The sequence below is a fragment of the Wyeomyia smithii genome, chromosome 2 (assembly GCF_029784165.1).
Source record: "Wyeomyia smithii strain HCP4-BCI-WySm-NY-G18 chromosome 2, ASM2978416v1, whole genome shotgun sequence".
Taxonomy (NCBI): domain Eukaryota; kingdom Metazoa; phylum Arthropoda; class Insecta; order Diptera; family Culicidae; genus Wyeomyia; species Wyeomyia smithii.
In genome coordinates, this window is record NC_073695.1 from 105,463,576 (window position 1) to 105,486,136 (window position 22,561).

General features: G+C 38.7%; 1 protein-coding gene across 3 annotated transcripts in view; it reads left to right on the plus strand.

Annotated features, from left to right (window-relative positions):
- Positions 1 to 22,561, plus strand: part of LOC129722997 (uncharacterized) — a 95,259-nt gene that overhangs the window by 45,195 nt on the left and 27,503 nt on the right. For 2 of the 3 annotated variants that reach the window (XM_055676905.1, XM_055676908.1), the window contains exon 2: positions 13,685 to 13,714. The exons of the other annotated variant lie outside the window; for it this stretch is intronic. The gene's annotated coding sequence lies outside the window, so the exon portion shown is untranslated. The remainder of the gene's footprint in view (positions 1 to 13,684; positions 13,715 to 22,561) is intronic. 3 annotated transcript variants of the gene reach the window in all.

A 22,561-nucleotide genomic window follows, 5' to 3' on the forward strand; every position in this document is an offset into this window, starting at 1 on the left:
ATCTGTTTTCACTGCCTTGAAGAAAATCAAAAGTTGCCAAATCAGTTTCTCTTAAAAAGGAAAAATCATACTGAAAATGTTGAATTATTCCAACATGATTGACATAAATCTACAGCACTGTAGTGGTTACCTAGGTTACCAATTTTGTACTTGAACAACTACAGCGGATATCTAGGTAGCCTACTACGACAGGCTGCGGCTACGTTCATTTATGATAATGTGATTCATTCATGATTAACAATGTGATGAATATGGGGACGTCGTGAGATGAATAATTGAGCAGTGATTCAAGTTTTGAGATGGAAAACGGTGAAAAACGGTTTGTTTTATAAATTTCAGGGTAAATTTAGCTAATTTTACTGAATATACAATGCTGCATGATTCCATAAGAACACGTAAGCATATTTAGTTTATTTCTTCAATAATTTCGTGAAAATTTGATGTTTAACCCGTGCATTCTTCGTGAATATCGGCCAAATGAGATGAATAATGGAGTAGTTCCCCTATATTCCTTCTCTCATCCATAGTGATACAGATGATTTCTCCGCCTCAAGACTTCCAAATATGTTTTTTATTTAAACTCTAACAAAAAAGCTCATAATTGGTTGATGATTTTATTGCATTGTAAGTCCTTTTTTCAACGCAAAAGAGACTCAGGACCAAGACCAACAAACGCAAAATGACGCTTCACGGTGAGGGGAAAACTGTTGACACACATAACCAGCGGAGCGTTTGTTTCATTAGGTGAACAAACAGCAAACGATCGATCGCTGATACAAAGCTTCACACGCCCCACGCTGTCGGACGAACGCCCGTCCGGCGACTGGGGAAATCTGTTCCGTTGGTACGTTCCGTTTTGTTTCGTGATTTTATCTTTTGAATTCAGATGCGATTTTATTGCTCATTACCGGACCATCATCTCCTGGAGAGTTGGCGCATGGTAAGCACAATATATGCCGGCGACAACGACAACGACCCAACTCTGCGTGGATCAGGTATTCCTTCACACGTCTGCCTTCACTTCACCTCGGGGTCATTTCTGTGTCTATCAGTACTGATTATATGCTGCAACGAGAAGGTATTTATTGCACTCTCCCAGTTAAATGTGCAATTAAAACTATATTGTAAACATAATTTATACCTATTGCCAGGAACCAAGCAGCGGCCGTTTCGCTGTATTTGGAAAATTCAGTTGTCGGTGCATCCCATCCCTGGTTCTATATAAAGTCTTGTGGGTTGATGTCGTTGCTTATACGCGGACGATATCATAAATATATTTACGATCGGCAAAATAAAAAAAAACTGTATTTATTTTGCGGAAAATTGTCAGTACCAGTATAATAACTTCGAATGCGATCGAAACAAGCAAATTTATGACTGCGGGCGCATTTCTTTGCTTGTCGGTTAGTTTACGGCTGGGGCTGCAGCTAAAGTAGCAATGTAAAATCACTTGTCAATATTTGAATACACCAAGGGTTGTATGTTTATTTTGGCATGGTTTGAGGCTTCGTTAGAATCACTGGATTTTACCGTCCTTGATTGAAATTTTACGATGGCTGTTATGTTAAACATTATCCATAGCATTCAATAGCCTTCGGAAATTAATTATATGATAATTAGTTTTATTTGATAGCAGTCAAAAACTTGAGCGGTTTAACTGTGAATATCGTTAGTTGGTTGTTACGTCCAACATCTGAATCGCCGCATTTCACGACAAACATTTTTCAAAGAGCCAGAAGTCCTTCTTTCTCAACATCATGTGCAGCCGAAGCATGATATTTCAGTTAAGTACGTGTTGTGGTCACCCGTTGCGTCAGCCCCGATAGGTATACGCTTAAAGTATCTCCATTACGGGATCATAACAACGTCTCGTCGGATCGCAATTAATTACACTCTGCACAGAGTTTTGATTTAGGTGCATGTCGCTGCCATCCTTCCCTTCCCCAGAGTTGCCCAGTCGAGTCGAGTGAAAAACTTCATTAACATTTAAATTGGACTGCTCGAATCAACAAGCTCCACAAGCTAACAGTTGACATCGATTCAGGACTAGCCGCAATCCGGCCTATTCGAGCCAGCAACCAGCCGCCGTCGCCGGTTCGCTACAGATGTTGTCTCCAATGCCGTGCGCACACTTGCGGCTTATCGATGGTTGGAACGCGATTACTCTCTTACCATATATGCTAGATCTGGGTAACCGAGCCAATCATGGTCTTGCAGAAATTTTGACTTTTAACAAGCTAAAAATGTTTTTGCAGGCTCGGTCTTACAGAAAGATACATGTTTTGAGCGCTAATATCTCAGTCATGTACATCCGATTCACGACTTTTTAGCAGTAATCTATCAGAAATTCTTCTATGGTTTTATTTTTAGCAGCAAAACAAACTTTTTTTGAAGACACGTTATTGAATTGAATTAAATTGAAAAATAACAAATTTTGTTTAAATCCACGAATTAATCTATTACTGCCATCCTTTCTCAACACCTTGGACACTAACGCATAGTAACGATTTGTACTTAAACATTTCCTTTCCCACTCTATTAGACGAATTTAGCTTGGATAGAAGTAGAGCTGGATCAATGCGCTATGAAACGATATCGTTTACAAATGAAACTATTGCAAAATTACGACGGTGGGTGCTTTAAAGATTGTGTGTTTATAAGCACCCAATCAGCCAAAAATACCAGGAGGCTCGTAGTTACAAAAATAACACTGGTGAATACAGATTTAAAACTCAACTTAAAACATTTTTAAAAATATGGCTGTTTAACCATTCCTGTGAATTCAGATACCCCTAGCAAAGATAATTTTTTTAAAGAATTGAATGAGTTTTCCCGTAAGCAAACTAATATCGTTTCACATACCTGTCAAAGTTAATCCTTGCATGCCCTGTGCAATTTCACATATTTTCGAAAAATTCTTCTAACTCAGTCAAAATTCAATCAAATTTGATCAAACAAGTTTCCAAATATCAAAAAAAAGTAAATTTAAAAATTTAATTTAGCAAACTGCAGCTCCTGAACCAAATAGAATAAATTTTAACCTGAAATATCGTTATTTTCGTTTCAAACTAGCTATGATTGATAATAAAAAAGCACATTTCCAATAGCATGTATGGACTTCAAGGGTGATCAATTTCACCCCGATTTATCTCATAGTGCCTGATAGAATTCTCGAATTTATTTCATGAAGTAGATGATAGAAATTTCACCAATAGCCATAAAGGTTTTCTAGTGCACATATCAGTACTTGTTTTAAATATATACTAATTCGGGAAAAAAGTACATGCACCAAGTCAATTGGAAAATATTATAAAAATTGATCGATTTCCCCGCGTTCCATGGTACGTTAGTAACAAAATTTGCTTTGGGTTTGATACTAGTAGAAACATTTTTGTTATAAATTCTGTTATATTAACACCCAACGGGATCATTTTTGATGCTCTTACGAATTGACACACAATTTGAAAAAATTGAAGAGGTTGTTCATAAGACACGACCGTAATTTAACGTAGAATTATGACAGATTGTCTTACTTACTTTACCTTTGCGGCGACAGACCGATTGTCGATCCAGTGCCGAATCCAGAATACAACGAGTTCGGGGTCTACCTAGAAGTCGAAGGCCTCTATCGGGACTTCTGCTAAATATAGTTTGTGCAGATCGTTCCTCCAGCATTCTAGCTACATGCCCAGCCCACTGTGTTTTATCCGCTTGACTATATCCGCCGAATTTTTGTATGCCTGGTACACTTCATAATACATGTGTCTGCGCCAAATACCATTTTCCAGTTTATCGCCAAGGATTGACTGCAAAATTCTACGCTCAAAAACACTAAGAGTTCGTCCAGCAGCCTCTTTCACTGTCCATGCTTCATGGCCATAGAGGGCTACTGGGAGAATCAGTGTTCTATAGAGTGCTAGTTTTGTACGGGTTTGCAGGCTGCGGGACCTCAGTTGGTAACGCAATCCGCAAAAGGACCTATTCGTCTGTTTAGCTCACGGTTAACTCTTTGTCGCACGTCGCCAATGTACTTAGGTAAAAAAATCGTCGACTACTTCCAATGATTCCCCATCTATCAATACAGCAAGATCAACATCCGACGGGTTTCCACTACTTCCAATGATTCCCCATCTATCAATACAGCAAGATCAACATCCGACGGGTTACCACCCTCCACAGTGGGGAATCGCTTGGGGAATTTTTCTTTCTTGCTATGACATTCAAGTGTTAAAATCCAAAACATGGACGCAATATCCTGAAATCTGGAATTTTAATGACTTTTAAAAGCTTGGCATACTGACGTTTTTTGATATCTTTTTAAAAAAAATACATTACTTTGCAACGCTCTACAGCTTCAATGATAGCTTGGATTTTTTGGTGTCAAAGAAAAAGTTGTTCGAAATACTGTGCAAAACCAATCTCTCATTAGATACTGTAAAATTTGATCATAGTAGGCCTGACACTAGAAAAAATGATTTCTATGTAGGAAATCAGCTTAAAAGTTTTGTTGCCGAAGTTTGCCACGGTTGCGACTACATCCAAAATTTAGGTAAAAACATAAGCTCAGCGGGAATGCCGTCTTGCCCAGCTGCCTTGCAGTTCAGCTTTTTACTGCTTTCTTCACCTCGTCTATGGTTGGCGTATCCACAGGTTGTCCATCATTCTCAACCTGCTCCTTTGGGCGTCTCTGTCTTCCTCACCGTTCAACAGCACACTTAAATGTTGCTTCCAACGCCTATAGCCACCTCTGATTTATCGGTAACCAGGTTCCCCTACCTATCATTGCACATGACAGGGGCAGACACGTTTCGGTTCTTGATTCCTCTCAGCGGTTCTAGCTGCTCGATAACTCCCTACGCTCTGACGTGTCACAGTCGTAGCCAACATGTGACTTCTGGCGCGGTTGTTTTCATCCGTCGCTCGCTGGCACTCAGCGTCAAACCCCTCGTTGGGCGTGCTTGTCGCCGCTGTACCCAGCACTTTTCGCGCTGTGGTGCTGATCGTACTGTGAATATGTCTCCACTGTTCGTTCAGGCCCCCTCTAAATTACTCCTTGATCCGCTTATCAACTTTCTGCAAGTACTCTGCAGTCACTCCTCCAGTTGATAACCGTTGGATACCATGAGATAGTGATCCGAGTCAAAGTTTGGTCCTCTGAACGATCTTAGGTCTGTACCGTCTGAAAAGAGCCGACCATCGATCAGAACATGGTCGATTTGGGTGCATCCAGGTGGGCTTACGAATATTCTGGCGCAGTGAAATTGATAAGCCTTAGGCCATTATCGTTCGTAGAAGAGTGGAAGCTTTCTCTACTGTAAGTCTTCTTGAAGAGATTTCTTCTCGTCATCGAGTTTATCATCAGTCGGTTTGCACACTTTGTTTAGGCTATAAATAAAGAATTTGCTCTAAATCCTCAAGACGCATATATCGGCCTCCATCTAATGACACGCTTCTTCTGTTTCCCAATTGGCACGAAACCGACTACTTTTTCTGCTTGTACGTTACCACTGTAGTAGATGTGGTACTTATATGAAGTGTTCCCAATTGGATCTACTGCCCGGAAGTCACATTTGCCCGTCTGTGGTCACCGCACCTCTTGGATAGCTGCTATCTTCACATTCACTTTCCTGAGCTCTCTAGTCAGAATACCTGCGCGTGTTGGTTCGAGCAGAGTCCTTACATTCCAAGTATCGAGTTTTCAATAATCGTTATCATTTTTCGATCGACGAGGTCCGTGCCGGATTGTTCCGTCCCGTAATATATATTATCTGGATTGTACGTAATAGTTTAGACTTTGTATGCTACCTTACTAGGGCGGCGATACCTAGCCTCGCGACGGGACTGCCGTCTTAAATATAGCTGGCGAGGTACCGCATTTCACGTTTCAGCCGCCTGAACGGGGTCAGACGCCGTTGTACGCCGCCCCTAACATGGGGACACACCTGCGTATGAACCCCTTTCCCAGTCAACATACGACCAAAGTTTCCACCGGGGATTGGTTACCCGATCTTCGCTAAGGTTACTCGTGTCCCAGTCGGTACCCCGTGGAGGTTGAGATAGGAGTTGCTGAACAAAGGTGATGACGGCAATAGGGTCTTATGTCAATGTATGTTTTGAAATATGTTGGGAAATATACTCGTTTGGGGTTAATCGATTTGATGATGTGAAGCGGTAAATTCCAGTGATAATTTTTTTCAGCTCTCATTTTTTATCAATTGTTTGGTAACACGGAATGAATCTAGTTCTCCGATCCACACACACTGCGAGCAAGCAAACAAGACAACGATAATAACTCACAGCTATTAACCGTGGCTGTAAAGGCTGAAAGTAAACAACGCTACAAATCCGGACAAAATTACTAACATGTCCGGACGTGTTCTGCAATGCTATGCAGTGCTGCAGTCCGCCGGTTAGAACTCTGCGATCGAATAAGTCACCTGCTCAGCCTTGCTGCGCCAAAATGCTGCTCTGCCGGTTCAACAAGGCTCTACATTTTTCAATAGTATGATACTTAGCATCACAAAATCACCATTAACCGCATTTTGGTTGACGAATAGCTAATTTTCCATTCATTTGCTGTGAGCTATCTTAGCCTTTTTTCGCTAACTTTAAGAACATATAGGGTTGAAAATAATAGCAAGTAGCACTTTATTCAAACTTAGCTCAGGTTCCATTTATCCCAATCCATCCACATTAGAGTTCGCCGAGCAAATGTTTCAGTAGGTTTCCGTATATTGATTAAAGATTTTTTGAAGATTTCATTCATATAAACAATTATTCCGAAAACATCAGCTAGGATGAATGCAAAAGCTGCTAGCACGGTGCTCCCACAGACCGTTATTATAAAAAATGCACCAAAGAATCTGTGTACACCATTCGATTAATTATGACGTCCAGAATCTCTGCTCAAAATTTTCAAAATCATCGTACGGTACATTTTTGAGTAATGCCCTTTTGAAGGTCGTAAAGTACAAAAAAGTGATATAAAAACTACGAAATACCTATTGTAAAGCATGTTTTTCAACCACCATTTTATGAAATAACTTCCAAAATAGTTTCTACACATGTCATGTGATTGTCAAAACAATAAATTTTACAAAGTCTTGAGGGAAGCTTAGTTGAAGGAATGAAATCTTAGAGCATTATGCGTTGTTTTGATCGTTACAAAAAAATATAGACAAAAAACTGTTTTTTTTAGGGGGGGGGGTCTTGTTTCACAAAAACTCTATTTTGTCGTGACAAACGTACAGATAGGAGATCGCAGTATTCAGCAATTGTTTTTCTTTTAAATTTTCCACAATTTTGCCGAAGGAAGCAATCTGGTATATCGAAAATTAGAAAAAAATATTTAGGGGAAAGTAGGTAAAGACGGACACTGCGGGTAAGATGGAAACTTTTAATATTTCACAAACTAGAATGTATTGTGATAGTTGAGTGATGCGGATGCGAATAGCTTCTTTGTAGTGTGTTATTACTTTTGAGATGCATTGTCGGTTTTCAGCAAGCAAACTGTCAAATTTTCATTTCACGCAAAATAGTGGAAAAATCGTGAAACTTCAGTGTTTTCATTTGTTCCCAATAATATAAAAAGTCTTTCCTCGGTTTTCTAGTGGAAATCCAGCAGATTTTCGATGTTCCGATAAAGAGTTATGATCGTTTGTAAAATTTACAGCCAGGTCGGGTAAGACGGACACACTAAAGTGAGGAAAGATGGACACACGGATTTTGCAAGAATTTTCACATGTAATATCACTTGTGTACTACAGATGTTTACAAAGTACACCCGCGAGTGAAACCAGTAGATATTAACCACTTAGCATTTAGAACAGGCCATATAGGTCTTGAATTTTTGCCTTCATTCTAACCCACCCTCCCAAACTGTTCACGTGATGTATAGATGTACTCTAATAACGTAGAGTAGTGTATGACCATCACTTAACACATAAATTAAACGAATACGTAACGTACTACATCTTTTTTGTGAGTGTTATCCTTTACCATCGTAGTGTCCGTCTTTCCCAACCATGTCAAAAACAACAATATTTTTGAAGACCCAAAATACATGAAACTTGGAGGAAGTTCACTATTACCAAAAATAATTATGACAACAAATGATCTCAAGTTTCAATTTGTATGACTACTACGATCTAAATAGCAATACCTGACTAATTATTTAGGTTAAACCTCAGGGTGTCCGTCTTTGCCAACTTTCCCCTATTTTACCTTACTGTTAGGTGGATTTATCGAAAAACCAAAAACGCCAAAAGTAAGGCTTTGTTCTTTGAAACAATTTTGCTGAAGACATTGAGTACATAAAATCAATTTTTCACAGTCAAATCTAAAACGATCACGATTTTTCGAGTATAGACCACTGTGCACTTTAAGATTTCCAAATAAATCTTTTCACTAATTGTTAATGTTTTCAAATATAATACTTGGAATGTGAAAGAGCTATTTTGGAAGTTATTTCATAAAATGGTGGTTGAAAAACGTGCTTTACAATAAGTATTTCGTAGTTTTTATATCACTTTTTGGTACTTAACGACCTTCAAAAAGGCATTACTCAAAAATGTACCGTACGATGATTTTGAAATTTTGACCAGAGATTCTGGACGTCATAACGAATCGAATGGTGTACTCAGATTCTTTGGTGCATTTTTTTATAATAACGGTCTGTGGGAGCACAGTGGCTAGGGAATTGAAATTCCCCTAGTTTATCTATCAACCAAGATGTGATCAAGATTTTAATTCCATTTATCCAAAAACAAATTGCTGATGGGATATATGCATTTTGGCTGGATAAAGCGTCATCACATTACGCAAAAAAAAAAACACAAACGTTCCTGCGCCACTCGACCCCATTAATTGTATCCAAAAAACGGAACCCAACGAATCTGCCGCAATGTCACTCAATCGAAGATTTTTTTGAGGTTTTTAGTTTCTTACTGTACAAATACAACAAATACTGAAACTTTTCACAGTTGTTCCTTTCTGATAAAGAATTCAGTACTTCATGTAGACTCGCGACTACTGTCTCAAAAGGGCCTATCCAAAATGGTGACTGATGGATAAAAAAATTCTGTAACGGAAAAACGACATGTTTGAATGGAATGGTGTCTTCAGCAAAGTTGTAGGTAATAAAATTGCGGTTCTAGAAAAAATATATACAGTAAAAAAAAAAATTTTGTGCCAAATTTTCCAAATTGTCATAAAATATTAAATATCTCAAAAAGTACCGTGGAATGGGGTGAAATTGATCACCTGAAAATTCGTGATAAAAAATACTAATCAGAAGATATTGCTCTTACAACACTAGGCAATGTTAACGTGTCCTTAAACGCAACTTTTGCATGATTCACATACCTGTCAAAGTTAACCCTTGCATGCCCGGAGAAATTTTTCATATTTTTGAAACATTCTTCTAACGCAGTCAAAACTCAATCAAATTTGATCAAACAAGTTTCCAAATAACAAAAAAAAAAAAGAATTGAATTTACTTAAAGTAATCTCAATTGAGGATTAATTACGTTAAATTTGGAGAAGTGAGTAAAGTTTGATAAAAGCTTAAAATATGTAATTTTCAACAATGATCATTCCATACCATTGAATAAATACTGATGAATTCGCAGAAAACCACAAAGATTTTAATTTCAGAGCTAGTTTTTGAGCTTTTGCAACAAACCGAATTGAAATCGGTCTAACGACGATCAAATAAGAGCAAATTTAGCAACAAGCAGCTCGTGAACGAAAATAAACAAGTTTTATCCTGAAATATCGTTATTTTTGTTTCCAAACTAGCTGTGAATGATATTTTTCAGTACAGAAATCATCATTTATCTTTAGCATACCGAAAAAAAAGCACATTGCCAAAAGAATGTATGGATTTCAATAGTAATCAATTTCACCCCAATTTACCTCATAGTACCTTATAGAATTATCAAATTTATTTCATGAAGTAGACGATAGAAATTTCACAAATAGCCGTAGAGGTTTACTGGAGCACATACCAGTACTTGTTTTAAAATTATACTATTTCGGGAAAATGTACTTGAAGCTAGTTAATTGGAAATTGTTATAAAAATTGATCAATTTCACCACGTTCCATGGTACCTTTTTTAAAACGTTCGTAACTTCTTTGTTTTCATTTTACCATCATTAAATTTTGACAGATAGTAGTACATATTGTCATCTTCAATTTGTAAAGATTAAATTTTTAAAAATGGTACTTTTTGATATATATAATATTTTGTGACAATTTGGAAAATTTTGCACAGAACAAAAGTTTTTTTTTACGGTGTATATATTTTGTGTAGAACCGCAATTTGATTACCTACAACTCCAATCAAACAAATCGTTTTCTGATATAGAAATTTTTATCCATCAGTCACCATTCTGGATAGGCTCTTTTGGGAATGCAGTCACGAGTCTACATGCAGAACTGAATAAAATGACTTTTTGTCAAAAAGGAACAAAAGTTTCAGCGAAATCTGAAGGGACATGCTAAAAAAAAATTTACATATTTTCCATGGAATGTCTCTACAGAGCTGTTTCGATTTTATCACGGTCAAAAAAAAAACATCTTCCCGTGAATCCAAGAAAACTTTGGATCTGGTGAAATGATAAAAATCAATATTTTTTGCTAGATTTCAATGCTATTCAACAAAAAATATTAACCTCATGACCGTGATAAAACCGAAACGGCACTGTACTGTTATTGACTGCTATTAATTTCATGTCCGTCAGTTTCCGTCAGTCTATCGTATATAAGATACAACGAGTACTGCCATATGCCATCATTTGACAGTATAAATTTGACCACATTTTGAACGTAACAGAACCTGCTGGATATGTTATATTAAATTAAAATGCATAAAACTGGTCGACAAAAGTAAATAAGCTAAAACAAGCTGCTGTGACACGATTATAGCTTTGTAACCATTACTGTGAATTTTGATGGCCCTAGTATATGCAGAAGTTGGTCAAAAGACCTTAGAGTAATTGCTCACCGGTTTCGCCAATCCTACGTCTGCTTACGGGAAAACCCGCTGAAGTAGCTGAAAAAGATATCTTTGCTAAGGGTATAAAAATTCACAGGAATGGTTAAAGAGAAATAATCTTTAATTTTCTTCAGTTTGAGTTTCAGGGCTAAACCTGTGATTACCAGTGTAATCAACCAAAAGAGGTTTGGCGATTTTTTATCATTTGGTGGTTTTTGCCATTTTTATCAATTTGGTGGTTTTTGCCGTTGAAACTGGCACAAAATCATTGGCCATAAAGCGTTGATTTTCTTCCGCCTTTAAAAGAATTGTCGTGCGTAAGAATTGCTTATATTTTCTTTATTTTAAGTTATTTTAAAACAAAATCTAGTCAATTATTAGTTTGCGCCAAAAAAATCCACATTCATGTTGGACGTACAACTGCACGGTCCAGCATATGCCTCGCAACCATAGGGCAGCGGTGACCCACCACCGGTGCGCACATGTTTTGCATTTTTCTCAACAGACAGCAACTTGTGTTGAACATTCTCGACTGTATCGTTTCAAAGCGTCGAAGCTGGTTCCTTTTTCCAATAAAATAACTGCACATTCGCCAGTTTTGGATTGCCGGTGAACTTTTGTGCGGTTCCCATAGTGTTTGTTTCTGTCCCCAGGTGGAATATAGCCAGAGGGCACACACCGCAGAGGAGTCACATGTTGCGAAGTTCATTCAGAGATCGTTGACTTCAGAGGGGACGGAAGACCTGATCGGGTTAAAGATTTTTTGTTATAAATGTTGAATCTGTTTTTGAACTTGATAGGAAATTTTGATTGATTGATTGCACCATTGCAGAATTTTCCAGCAAGATCATTTACAGTTAACTACTATTTGTTGTGCTCATTTAACCCAGATTAGTATCTTTATAGTTAACTTAAATTAGTGCTTAAAAATCAAAAACAATCTACCGGTGCTTAATATGAAGTCAATATGCATTACCCGACTAAATTTCCCAAACAAATTTCAATAGAAAATTCAACCGCGTGTGTATTTAAACTTTTTTTGCATCTAACTCGATGTAGCACGAAAAAAAGCTCCACAAACAACCCATTAAAATACTCCACTGCTAATTTCAGACTAATTGCAGTTTCAGTAGTAGAAGTAGCCATTTTTCGAATTCTTTCCCATTGCCATCCAGCCATCAATGCGATAAAAAATATGTCAACTTTTTATTCCCTCCACCCGATAAATCACACTCGAAACGATCCACCCGGGGTTGCACCGCGATACATTTTCGCCGCGTTCGGTTCATCCGCACGAACATAATTTGTGCATTTTCAACCAGCAGCCAGCCGGGCCCAGCCGAACATACCCACTTGCAGTTCATAAAAGGTATGCCCGTTTGGAACTCGTTCCATTCCTGAACTACTCCGCTGGAATCGAGATTGCCCACTTGAGCGGTTCGGTTACTGCGATTTTCTACGACATTATACGGCTAGCACTTGCGGGATCCTTGCTGTGCAGCAAAACACTCTATTTACATTAAAATGATTCTAATTAAAATAAATTAATCTTTGTCATCTGGCTTCACGCTGCGCCATGGTTGCAACTCCATCCCTGCGGCGTCGGTTCATGTTGTCAAGCAGGAAAAAATGTGCTAAACTATGTATTTTACCGAGGAATTTGAGAATGGACCCGCTTGTTTGGACGATCGATAGATTGGACCACGTGGGTAAACTGTTATGGTTTGGGTTCGAGGAAAAATATTTAAACGTGACTAAATGATCGGTATATCTAACCAGTTGTCTTGTTAAAAAGGCAGCATTCTTTGAAACAACTGCTTATTATTTTTATTTCATCACCAACTGTTGGACTGACAGTTTTGTTTCAATCGAAGTCAGCTGTCCATTGTATGATTCAGGTTATTTACGCTAAATAGATATTTAATGAGATATCTCTGAAGAGCTGATTTTATATTTCATTAATAAAATTTTGATAAACATTTTTTTTTGCAATAATTATTACTGTTAGCTCATCGAACAATCTGTACTCTACCCGGTGTTTTTTGACGATACTGATTAGCAGGAGAAAAACAAAAAACAGCTTATTTTAGAGTAAGTTTTTGACGAAGCGACTTGAAATCGTTCTAGCGATAATCGATATAGCCAAAATGAACAGATTTTAACTTGAAATATAGTTATTCTCGTTTTCAAAATAGCTGTGATGGATATTTTTTAGCTCCAATAATTATCATTTAGCTCCAATAATTATCATTTGCCTTTGTTGAATAACACATATCTAATAGAATCAAACTTTTTAACGTTTAAAAAATTTTTGGATTCATTTTATAAAGCAAACGATAGAAATTTCATTTAAAGCCAAACGAGCTTTTTTGGGCACATATCAGGACTCATTCTAAATAAATATGATTTCCCGAAAAATCAACATAAAGCGAGTTATTTAGAAATATAGTAAAAAGTAATCAATTTAACCGTATTCCATGGGATCAACCAAAATGAATCACTCGTGGTAATAAAGAATGAGATCGTTTCAGATTTGTAGGCCCCAACTTAAGCTAAGCATTTTACACCCGTATTTTTCGAAAAATGCTTTTCAAAATCAATAATAGTCCAGTGAAGTTTTGTTCGAAACAAAAACAACTCCTCACTTCTTAGCACATAATAAACGTGTACTTCTTTCCGCTTTTCAGTAACGTCCGGATAAAAGTGGCCAATCTCGGGTAAGTCAATTGCCGCATATCACTCTGTTTGTACATTTTCCAATCTCGCCGAGATCAAAAGCCATCCAAAATTCACTTCAAAGCCGTCAAAGACGCGCCAGCAAGAATTAGTGCTATCAGTCTCGAGAGCTTTCCACTACAGTCGAGTGTAAAAAAGTTGCGATTATATCTTGTATTTCCGGAGGGAAAATTTACATCAATCCGGTAGTTCAGCCCAGACGCCCGGCTGCGTACCCCTTTTACCCACTGTACTATTGGAGTGCTTCTTCAACCCACGAGCTAACAGTAATGAACAACCCACTATGCTGTGCATGCTGGTTAGATATAAATTCCACCACAAAAACAGAATACTCTGTTATCGACTTGTCTCGACGTCATTACATTTTCGCCGAAAGATACACTCAACAGCCGGGCACCGTCTCGCCAGTTTTAAGAGCCCCGCTCCGTCATCTCTGGCATACATCAAAGCCGACAGTTTTAATTATAATTTTCCACTCTCTTTATCTGTGCAGCAACACTTTTCCCGATCGAGGTGGCTAGAAGCAATACTTTTTTCCCACCGTCTGCGTCTACTCCCGCGCGCGATTTGCACTATGGCTTTCAGTGTGCAAGTCCGCGGTATCTTGTCGAGTCTAATCTATATCCGTTCGTAACCGCGCAAAAACCGCGGCAGGTTACCATCTCCAGCAGTAAATTGTTGAAACATGCTGTAGGGATGCTGTGAATATTTTTTGTGTGCAATGATTGTGAATTTGAATAATTTATATGCATATGTTGCATAGTATGGAGTCTTTGTCGTTTGATGGAAGAATAATCATGATTTTCCAGAATTTACAAAACAAATTTTGATCTTGAGACGGAGAGTAAATTTTAGTTCAACGGTTTGCAGCCTTACCGCATTTTGAGCAGTTTGTTTCACATTAAATTGAACATTCCTAGCACAATATTTAGCGGATGCAACTGCTGTGCAGTTGAGCACGCTCTGTACTAGGTTTCTGGAGTGTCAAGATTTGTACAGTAGATAAACTGTAAGTAAGAGTACTCGAAACGTGTCGTCGCTTCGAGATTTGAACGTTCAGCGATTGAAGAAAACAAGCAAAAAAGCTGGAAGGAAAAAATAATGTTCGATGCACAGCTTATTGCAAACAGTGGATGTAAATTATGCTAAAACACACCGGAAGTGTATTGTCGTTGCGTAAATACCTGCTGGAAAAAATCTCAACCAATTATTTGTAAGTTTATTCGTAATTGACATTGAAATTATCAAACCATTGAATAAAGCTTGTTCAAAGGTATAATTGTATTAAGATAGTTCCGTTCATGAGTTTTTAGGTTATATAAAAAGATTACATGACACAGTTGATCAAAATGCAATCGATCAAAAACACCTAGTCATTTTCTTAAAAAAAAAATGTAAGACCCCTGTAGGGTATTTTCCAATTTACACCAAAGATCGAGCGCAGGGTTCTACGCTCAAAAACATCAGGAGCTCACCGATCAGCTACTTTAAGTGTCCATGTTTCATGGCCATAGAGATTCCCAGCAGCCTATGCAAGCTGCGGGCCCTCAGTTGGTTACGCATTCCATAGAAGGAATGAAGTCGATATCCGCCTCTTTATATCACGGCTAACCTCATTGTCGCACGTCACTTATGTATCCAGGTAAATAAATTCATCGACTACTTTGAATGATTCTCCATCTATCACCACCGCGGCACCAACATCCGACGGGCTACTAGGCTCACCACTAGCCACTAGTCGATATGGCAGAGTTTATGACAAGCTGTATTCGCGAAGTTTCCCTCTTAAGAGGTCCAAAGAGCTCTTTTACAGATCTACGGTTAATACCAATGATGTCGATATTTTCCGTAAAACCTATGAGCACATGAGATTTCGTCATGATGGTGTCACTTCCCTACACGCCAGTCTTCCAAATAGTGCCTTCTAATGCGATGTTGAACAATAAGTTTGCAAGTATATTTCTCGAAATAAGTCTATAAGTTCAATTTTCGAAATTTATCGAGGGTTGCTTTCTTTACCTCGTCCATGGATGGTGGATCCACAGCTTGTCCATCGTTCTTAACCCTTTCCTCTCTCCTCGCCTTTCTCTTCCTCGTCGTTAAACAGCACATTAAAATGTTTTTTTTTTTTTTTTTATTCTCGCTTATTTTCCGTCGGTCTAGTTCCGCCACTGTTGTGGCCAATCACCGACGCCCAGGGAGGCGACCCCATACCCAGGACCCTAACTCACGACCCGTTTATCAACGGACCGGCGCCAACGGCTTTAATCTCCCGGTGTCGGCTATGATTGAATCTAGACCAGTTGGGTTGGTTGTAAGTGGATCACGCCACCTCACCACCATCGACACCTATGTCGGCGGTGGGATTCGAACCCAGGCGTCGAGTGTGGTTGGCGGAGACGTTACCAACCACACTAGGCCCCCGCTCCACTTAAAAATGTTGTTTCTAACACCTGGTCACCTCTGATATATCGGTAATAAAATCCTCTCCCTGTCGTTGCACATGACAGAGGCAGACACGTTTCGGTTAATGATTCCTTTAAACTTTTTATAGAAGTTTCTCGCATCGTGCCTGGAGAAGCATCCTTTCGCCTCCGCAAGAACACGCTTTCAATGCTGGCGATTCTTCCGGGGACGGAAACTCTTTGCAGTGGCTCTAGCTGCTCGACATCTTCCTCCGCTCTGACGAGTCATAGCCGTACCCAAAATGTGACCTCTGACGCGAATTTACTCATCCGTCGCTCCAGTTTATCAATTGGATGTTCAACCGTATCTTTCTCGTTGTGCTCGATTTCAATACGTTGGACAATCGAGCGCAGATTTTTGCTTACTAGTAGATAGTTATCAGAGTCCACGTTTAATCCCTGAACGATCTCATGACTGTAACGTCTGAAAACTGCCAACCATCGTTCAGATTTTTGTCGATCTGAAAGCAGGTCACCCCATTTGGTCGCATCAGGGTGTGTTTGAGCTATGAAAAGTTATGAACGAAAAAGGCTTCCCCGCGAAAGTAACAAGACTGATTAAGGCCACGAAGGAGGGTATACAGTACTGTGTGAAGATTTCGGGTGCGGTATCACTCCCGTTCGAAACACGCAAGGGACTTCGACAAGGCGACGGTTTTTCCTGCCTCCTGTTCTACATTGCGCTTGAAGGTGTTATGAAACGCGCGGCCTCTAACTTGCGGGGCACGATCTTCAATAAATCCAGTCAGTGCATCTGCTTCGCTGACGACACGTGGACCTTATCGGAGGGATGTTTCAGGCGGTTGCTGAGCAGTACACCAAGCTAAAACGTGAAGCAGAAAAGCTTGGATTGAATGTGGATACGTCGAAGATCAAGTATCTGCTAGCCGTGGAAACCGAGCGCGATAGAGCTCGCATAGGCAGTAGCTTGGCGACAGAGATGAGTTTGAGGTGGTTGACAAATTTTTGTACCTCGGATCATTGGTGACGTCAGACAACAACCCGCAGACGTATTGTAGCCAGAAGTCTTGCCTACTACGGGCTCCGCAAGACGTTGAGGTCTTGTAAATCTCGTTCCCGTAGCAAGTACACTCGTAAGACCGGCAGTCCTTGCGGGCACGAGACACGGACAATGCTTGTGTACTTAGGACCATCTTCGGCAGAGAATGTGAGGAGATGGCGTAAGGAGGCGGAGGATGAAGCACGAGCTGGCGCAATTTTATGGCGAGCCCAGTATCCAGAAAGTCGCTAAAGCTGGAAGGGTACAATAAGCGAGACATGTTGTAAGAATGTCGGACAACAATACCGCAAAAATGGGCCATGCACCTAGTGCGCTGGCATAACATTGTGACTTAAGTGAAATCCTGAGGGATATTTCACCAGTAAAAGTAAGTAAGTAAGGTAGAGCATTCCGGTTTGCAAAATAAAGTGCTACAGATAGCTATGCCTCTGGCTCCAGTGAAATTGATAAGCCGCAGGCCATTATCGTTCGTAGTAGAGTGTAAGCTTTCGCTACCACTTACAGGGCGGAAGAAGTTTTCCTGCTCGATCTGCGCATTTGCATTTCCCATGACGATGTTGATGTGTCCTGAGCACTGTTCAGTGAGCAGTTACTGTATGCTTTTCGAGGAGATACAACTCCTTCTTTTCGGCATCAAGTCTATCGGTGCGTACAAATTGATTAGGATGTAAATTTTCACTATGATGAAGATCATCAAAGATTCAGTTTTTATCGACGCAACAAAAAAATTTTGAAAACATTTAATTATGTTGACATTATTAACACAACTCGAAATGACGCCCCGAAGCGGTTTCGCGAATGGTTGGTGTATCTGAAATGCATCGTAATGGACGATCACCAAGTAGATCCTCGGTCTGGAGTTTTTCGTCGGTAAGTCCTGCCTGGATATTCCGAACACGTTCTGGATGAAGAAGATCGACAAATTTACCAAGAAGTACTTGGTGTGGCAGGCGATTTGTGGCAGCGGAAAACTCAGTAAGCCGTACAACTTCATGAACTAATTACATTTTTTGTCCTATGTCTTAGATCTTAGCTTGAGCTTGAGCATGGAATGGATTCTTCTCAGTTCACTTTAGATTTCTAATAAAGTAGAATTCTCAAAAACTCACTTGAAAGCTCTAAATTTAATATTATAGTCAGGCATCTGCACTCGAAAACTCATTTATTTCAATCACCTTCCTCAGAAAACGAAATCCGCGCATTGCTTTATATGGCTACAACGGGACTCGTTAAGCAGCCAACCAAAGTTTTCATCACCAGCGGACCACTTTTTATTTTAATCACTAAACAAAATCACTCACTACACTAAGACTACTTTAATCTTTGAAATGTTCACCTCAATTTTTCAAAAACAAGCTTGAATTAGCAAAAATATATGAGATGAATTTTTACAATTCCTAAATTTCAACTGTATGTATTTTAATCTGTTTTCACTGCGTTGAAGAAAATCAAAATTTGCCAAATCAGTTTCTGTTAATACGGAAAAATCAAACTGAAAATGTTGAATTATTCCGACATAATTGACATAAATCGACAGCACTGCAGTGGTTACCTAGGTTACCAATTTTGCACGTAAATAACTACAGCGGATAGGTAACCTAGTACGATGGTCTGCGGCTACGTTCATTTATTATAATGAGATTCATTCATGATTAATAGTGTGATGAATATGGGGGTGCCGTGAGATGAATAATTGAGCAATGATTTAAGTTTTGAGATGGATATGGAAGCGTTGAGAAAAATGGTTTGTTTTACAAAATGCAGGATAAATCTAGCTGAATATACGATGCTGGGCAATTCTATAAGAGCACGTAAGCGTATTTTGTTAATTTGTTCAATGATTTCGTGAAAATTTGGTGTTCAATCCATGTATTCTTCGTGAATAACGGCTTAGTGAGATGAATAATGGAACAAATACCCTATGTGATTTTTTTGAGGATGCGAATAATGAACACTGGCTGAGGATGTGGTTTAGATTAAGAATAAATATCCCTCGTCCTTCGTCTCATCGCAAATCCGCCACAACTCACTGGGACTTCGCCCAGTAGAAAAGTTCTGGACGATTATGAAGTGCAAGCTCCGAAAACAGGGAAGGTCTTCAAAAACGACCAGAATTCGAATGAAGGAAGATTGGATGAAAGTGTGTAAGAAAGATGCCGCTAGCAGCGATGAAAAAAAATCACTTCTAGCGATTTTGAACACAATACAACTCTAACCTATAGCTAGCGATAGGCATTACTTTAAATAGTTAATTTGAAACCTTTTTTTTTAATAAAGATGCTTATTCATTGAGGAATAGTAACGAATATTAGTTTGAAAATAGAAAATATTTGAGTTAATGATTATATAATGATAATAAACAATCTCTTCATATATCATCCGATATCAAAATAATCACAATAATAAAAAAATCTGTATTGATTTACGTAGTCGCTCGCACGCAATGTCGCATCAAGAAGCACATAGTCATCCTGTCCCATAAATATATCAAGTCTTTATAAATCACACGTTCGAACAATTATCAGTCTGCAATCTCTGGATATCTGGATATCCGATACGTAGGTAGAAGCCACTATGCATCTCATTTGTTTACTTCTACAGTATACTGTTTGAATTATTTCATCCTATATCCATGCATTCTATATTTTCTGCACAAGGCGAGCACGTTTTTTATAAGAGTTAATCTGATGCAATTTATTGCTGATAAAAGGTAATAAAATTACACAAAAATTGTAATCCTAATAATGTGGATTTCATAACCGATTTTGATTATGCTTTGTAGTTGTCTACCTGCACAAGCTTCAAGGTATTGAGGGGCATAATTGAAGTTTTTATTTTTACGATAACTTCAGTAGTCTCTACTGAGTAATTGAGGAACATTTGAGCGTAGTAGTGGCAGTTTTTTACGAGCTATTAATACATCCTAAACCGTCGTAGAATACATTCGATGAATGAGGTTTTCATCACTTGCTTTACATGGAACATTTCCGCTGGGACTGTTGTTGAGCTTTCTGTAAAGTCAAGTCTCCCATCGATAAAAGGCAATCGAGCAATCCATCTACTAGTAATCGTAGTAAAAATATCGCTCGTAGCAGAAAATAATACGACTTAAACGGTGTTATTGCATTCAATAGTAAATCATTGTTCGAATGGTTAAGTTTATTTACTATGATTATAATATTTACGACATTGTTCTCAGGTGGAAAAAATATGCTTCTCGGCCAATGAAACGGTAAGTTGGATGGTGGATGCAAATCAATGAACTGCAAAGCTCGCATATTTTTTCGCGCCCGACCTTTTACGTTCCCCCGGTTTGCCGTGCTCTTTTCATTCCTTACCTTTATCTACGCTCTCGTTGAGAAGGATGTCGGCGATCGTTTGCTCGTTCGACAAAATCAGAATTAAAACAAACAAGGACCTGATGGAACCCTACACCGCCACCGTTCATGTAGACATTCTCGAGAGCGTGTCGATTGTTGTTTTACCACTTGGCTTGATTTTACACCCTGTCTGCATTCACTAGTGTATGAGATTTTTTTCCCAGCTTCCATCATCATTATCATCAACATCAGTCTCCGGTAGCAGCAAGACCTCATCCAACAGCGGAGCAGCATCGCCGCAAGAGCATTCAGCGTATCATTTGGTGGTATCCGGTAGCCATGTTTCTTGATCCCCTTTTTTGTCGCCCAGCCTGGATTGGATGCGATATTGCCACGGTAATTCTACACTGCCCTGCGAATTCATGCATGTCATCGAGGGTGTGTAGCACAACAGCCTTTCGAGACAGGACCCATGGCCCCAGTACTGCTAGCTGGTGATGACCTCTCACGTAATAGAGCCAAGATGGAAACTATTGTATCGGATAGTTTGTGTGCTTTGATGATTGCACGTATGAATGAATGTGGAGAGTTGTCATTTTGTTGAATGAGTTTGCACATGTACATGATATATTTATTCTTGAGTAGAAGATGTTTGACAAGCAGAAACTGTGCTGAAGCTCATTGAAATAATAAACACCGCGTAGGCGAACGTAGAAGAAACTCTATTTGTGGAAGCGCAATTTGTTTGTGTGTTACCGCTTGGTAACTGAAATATGTCTATTTTTAAATAACATGTGACATTTAAGCACCTGCAATAATCAGATTTTGTAAAAACGATATGATTTTTAGAATGTAGGATTAGTCATCTTTAAAACCTTTACACATCCTGCACTGTTATTTTACGCTTATTTGTCACTTGTTGCTGATGTTGTTGATTTTTTGATGACCGCCGAAACCTTACTGCATCTATCTGATCATCATATAATCGTTGAAATTCGGTACACTTTTGATTTTTAAAAATTTTCAACCAATTAATTAATTTCAATTTGGTTTCATAAATTATAATGAACATTTTTTCAACCTAATTAGATCATTACGATATTCTACCATGGGCCAGACGTGAAAGACGGGAAGACAGAGTGAAGACCTTTTTTGCTCGTCACCTTCCAGCGAAGCGTTAAGTCATTTTACAATTTGAAATTTTCTTACTTCTAAATGTTTTAAGAAAAGAAAGCCCCACGAAAATATCTGCTCCGGCCCCCAGCACCTAAATTCGGCCCTGCTGTCACGTTATTGGCCTTCGGGCCCCCACAATTCTGATGTTCACCACAACTCAATTATTATGTTCATAATATTATGTTCATCCTCCAAAAAAGCCGCACCATCTATTCATCGATTTTAAAGCCGCACATAGGGTAATTTGAAGTAATTTGAACCCCTTAAGAAAAACTCCTGATATTCCGTAGCATGTGTTTTCTATCCCAGAAATGTGAAGTATCAAAGTAATATTGACCTATTTTCTATGTTTTTATACGAAAAAATATGATATTGAGGTCAAAAGATCAAACAAATAACGAAACTAAAAATAATGATTTTCGAGCATAAAAATTCGTCTGGGGTGAAATGGAATAGCTGTCCATTTCACCCCAGACGACACACGCTATTGGTGTGATATGGGCAGTCTTTGGGGTGATGTGGACAAAGTAAAAATTGTGAGTTTTATAGTATTAATGGTTACTAAATGCACAGTATAAGGTGATATTAGGCATACGGAATGATAATTGTAATTCTTACGCATTGCAGTGATTACACCATAGGCAAAAAAATTTCAATTATTAAAACTAGAGCGTGAGTATGCGTTCGTGTGTCGTGTGCGTGCGTGTGTGTGTGTTAGTGTGTGTGGTCACAGGCCGGAAAAACATAGAATTCATATGTCAATATTTTTGACGCTTTATATTTTTTCGAGGTTTCTTACATATATATAACAACCTTTTCTGGTAGTCCCAGGAGAATCGATTGATA